This window comes from Anomalospiza imberbis, chromosome 27 (genome assembly GCF_031753505.1).
Source record: "Anomalospiza imberbis isolate Cuckoo-Finch-1a 21T00152 chromosome 27, ASM3175350v1, whole genome shotgun sequence".
NCBI classification, from domain to species: domain Eukaryota; kingdom Metazoa; phylum Chordata; class Aves; order Passeriformes; family Viduidae; genus Anomalospiza; species Anomalospiza imberbis.
In genome coordinates, this window is record NC_089707.1 from 2,212,885 (window position 1) to 2,217,412 (window position 4,528).

Genomic DNA, 4,528 nt, shown 5'->3' on the forward strand with positions numbered 1-4,528 from the left:
CCTGCTCTCAGCTGTCCCAGTGAGAACCTCAGTACCCAGCGCCTGCCCCAGGGGTGACAGAGGGGGAAAGGAGCTGGGATGAGGCTGTCCAGGTTAAACCCTGTCCTGTGTCACAAAGCCTGGCACATTGCCTGGGATGTAGGGCCTTGCAAGAGGGCATCAGTGCCAGGGAGCAGGAAGGGAGCAGCTGAGGGGACAGGACAGTCCCTGTGTCACTGACCTTGACAGAACTGGGCAGACATGAGGTGTGAGGAGCCAGGTGGGGAGGAGGCAGCAGGGGTCAGCAAAGGAGGTGAGGACTCCAGGGAAGCTTTAAAAGAAAGTTTCAAATACAGGGAGGTTTAGAATCACAGAGTCCTTAAGGCTGGAAAAACCTTTAAGATGATCAAGTCCAACCATCAGCCCAGCACTGCCACTGAGTTCATCACTGACCCATGTCCCCAAGTGCCACATCCACACTGCTTTTGAGCGCCTCCAGGGATGGTGACTCCACCACTGCCCTGGGCAGCCCATTACAATGCTTTACAATCTTTCTGTGAAGAAAAAGCCTCTAATTTCCAATCTAAACCTCCCCTGGAGTAACTTGAGGCTGTTTCCTCTCCTCTTGTTGATTGTTGCCAGGGAGCAGAGCCCGACTCCCCCGGCTGTCCCCTCCTGTCAGGAGTTGTGCAGAGCCACAAGATTCCCCCTGAGCCTCCTTTTCTCCAGGCTGAGCCCCTTTCCTAGCTCCCTCAGCTGCTCCTGGTGCTCCAGACCCTTCCCCAGCTCCATTCCCTTCTCTGGACATGCTCCAGCCCCTTCAGGTCCTTCTTGTCATGAGAAACCCAAATCTGCCCCCAGGAACTGAGGTGGGGCCTCAGCAGAGCCAGCACTGGGTGGGGGGGGAGTCTCTGTGTTGCTCCCACAAGGCCCAGAAGTTTCACCCTGTGCTCCCTGGGCACCCTCCTGTCCCCAGCACACTGCCGTGTCAGCATCTCCAGCATCCTCAGCATCTCCAGCATCCTCAGCATCTCCAGCATCCCAGGCCCTGCTGACCACAGGCAGGAGGATGTAAACATTAGCAGGAGCGTGGAGCGAGGACTCAGCAGGAAACCAAGCTCTCTTTATGACCTAGTTATTGATGAATCAGGGGAGATGCAGACCCGTGACACCCTCCCCAGTTATTTACCCACTGCGTGGCACAGGATGTAGCAGGGATGCTTGGACACTTCACTCACCCCAACGGTGCCAGAGGTTTTGGGGTGGGAAAACTCATTCTTTTCAAAGATGTTCACACAGACCAGGTGTCACCTGAGTGGGCTCTTCCCAAATCCATCTCTGTTTCTCACTGAGATTCCCTGCGGAATTAGGGAGCTCCTTTCAGCCTGGGAGCTCGGTCTCCTGCTTGCAGAGTCCATTGAGAGTTCCAAGTGAATAAAAAGGAAATCCATCCCAGATCCCTCACCATCCAGGGGTGGGAGCAGCTCTCTGGGATCCCCTCGGATCCTCTGCTCCAAGTTTGTCCTAGAAGGACACTAAGCCTGGACTTGGTGACACGTAACGGAGGCTCCACCATGGTGCAACATCAGCTGCTGCTGCAGCGGTAATTAACCTCATTTACAAAGCCAGGTGGATTTGTGAGGCTTTTGTAAGCTCTGGCACAGCCCAGGTCTCCCAGGGATGCTTTTTTTCTTAGGAGTAGCAAAATAAATGGCTGAAATTCCCAAAGAGCTTCTCCCCATGGCAAAAGCTTGATCCCTACTCTTCGGAAAGCACAGGGACAAGGACAGGGACAGGAACACCTTAGAGCTTGGTCTCACCCTGCCTGTGGTGTCTCCACCAGGAAGAAGTGGCCAAATAATAAGTTTTATGTTTAAGAAAACAACATATTTGTCTCAACTCTACACGCAGGAAAAAAAAATGTTGTTTTGGGGGGAAAAGTTTAATTGCTGCCGAATTTCTTGAACGCCTGAATGAGGTCCAGGAGGAAAATATTTGCAGAGCAGTCACCCAAAGGTGTCCTGTTCATAGTTCTTAAACTAAATAACAAAATAAACCGGCTAGAAGAAGTGAGATCTGATAACAACATTCTTTTTGATAATAATAAAACAGCATTTGGGGGAAAAGTTGACAAGCAGCTTGAATTTAAATCCTGAAAGAGGCAGCATCACCTTGCTCCACACTTTTTGGTGAAAATCCTTGTACTGGGTTTTCTCCATGTGCAGGGGAGTTTGTGTGGATGTTCCCTCCCCTGGTAGAAGCAGGGCCAGGACCAGGTGCGTGCGCCTGCGCAGGGAACCTGCCCGGGGGCACTCGGATGATTTCAGGCTGCATTTCCACCCCGCTCTTCCAACCCTTCCAGCTCACGCTTCCCTGCCCTGCCTCTTGCCCCTGCCCATCTGGGGGCACGGATATAAACCCCTCCAGCCAATATGTTTCCTGTGGGGACCCAGCTTTGCCTGGAGGGTGCACATGACTCCTGTCCCATCCCAACTCTTTCCCTAGGGACAGAGAGAGGGGATTTTCTGGCGGCTGCTGGCGGTGAGCTCACACTGTGGGCATTCCTTCGGAGCTAGAGCGGCAGGGCAGATTGCTGCTCCAGCTTTGCTGGAAACCTTGGAGCTCCCAGAGAGTGTGGAAGAAGTGCTGGTCCATCCAGGGATCACAGGTAAGCCAGGCTGGGAGGAGACACCAGCAGCCAGTGCTGGGCACTCCATCACTGCTCCCATTTTTCTGCTTCTTCTTCTTGTTTTTCTTCTTGTTGTTGTTCTTGTTCTCATTCTTCTCCTTGTCCTTCTCCTTCTTCTCCTTCTCCTTCTTCTCCTTCTTCTTCTTCTTCTTCTACTGCCTCTGCATCTCTTCACCATCTCTCCACTGACATCTCTTTAGCCATGAGGTGGGATTTGCCATCCTGGCTCCAGTTGTTTTTTCACCTTGCATCGCTGTAGAAGCGATGAGGGATGAGGAGAGAGTCCCCGTGCTGTGAAGGAACACATGGAAACCCAGGAGCGTGAAGAGTCAGTTCTCAAACCCTTCTGCCTGCCACCTATTTGCCTCCTGTGGCTGTGATCTCAGCTGCTCTGGGAAGCAGCCAGCCTGCATTAAGGAGAGGCCATCGTTAGCAGCGGAGCTCACCCTCGAGTCGGTCTGTCTGGTCGGAGCAGGAGCTGCAGAAGAGCTCGTTTGTGTTACACTCCTGTGTTTTCTCCCTTTGAACTGCTCGGGAAGGGAGGCAGAGGAAGCTGTGGGAGCCTCACCCTGCTGCACACCCAGGACACAGTGGTGGCTCAGCTCACGCCGCTGCAAACAAGGAGTTTCTCCTCAAGAACATCAACAACTGATGAGTTCTGGGTTTGAGACAAACTTCCCTTCCCTGCATTATAGCTGAAAAGGTTTTCAAAGAAAAGCTGTTTGCCGCCAGTGTCTCAGGAGCTCAGAGGTGCCACTGAGGTAGTGTCACCTGCCAGGTGCCACCCCAAACCTGGTGACTCTGCAGGGCTGGAGCAACAAGGCTGGCTGGATTAGTCCCACACCGCATCCAGGGACTGAACTGCTCAGCTCCAGGGAATTTCTGTCTCTGTTTTGTACCAAAAATCCAGCTACCTGGTGATGTTTCCAGATGCCTCTAATGTTGGCACCTGTCTTCAAAAACATCTCTAAAGTCACAAGGATCTGAAAAAAAAATAGCCAATAGGAATTTTCTGATCAAAATAAGATCAGAACTGCTTTTTCAAATTAATGAAAGAATGCTGAGAAACAATGAGGATAGGAAAGTCTTTAACATGGGAAAAAAAAGAAACAGGCAGAAGGTTAGACTTGGTTTTTGTTTGGAGTCCCATTTGTAGCTGCAGTGCTACCAGAGGTTGGGTCTGGCAGTGGAGATCCCACTGGAGGTGTCAAGCTCCGATCCCTTTCACTGGTAAACCAGGGTGGAGATTGCCTGGGAGTGCACCCCAAGTGAAACCCAATTCAGAGGAAAGAGGCACCTCCCAGTGCCCCAGGACTCCAGTAATGCCCAGGGTCTGTGCTGGTGCTCCAGGCCTGAGCTGCCATGAGCCGAGTTCCAGCCCTCGGGAAGATGCTGAGGAACGACAGTGGAGAACAGAGCCAATGAGCACCAACCTCTGCAGGGCTGTCCACTCCCAGAGGTAACTCACAGAGCACAGGGAAGTCTTCCTGGCAGGAAGGTCTGAGTCATAAAGAAAGTGAGGAGAAGGGAGAAGATGAGGTGACCAGGACTGGGCTGAAATGGGGAAGCGTTGTGTGGCAGCAACGGCACCTGACAAGAGATGTTAATGTCATGGATTGGTGACTACCCTCAGAATCCAAGAGCATTTTCTGGGGCAATTTGCAACTCCTGCATCAAGAGGAGAGAGGAATTATTGAGCAGTAGGATGTGTGTTGGGAAGAGGATGAGCCCTTGGTAGCCGGGTAAGGTGCTGTGCTGGGCTGGCTGGTGCCACACGTGTGAGGAGCGGGGTCCCCTTTGGGTGTGCAGCCCTCTCCTTCCCTGTGCCCACCACTGACCTGCTCCTCTCCTTTTTCCCAA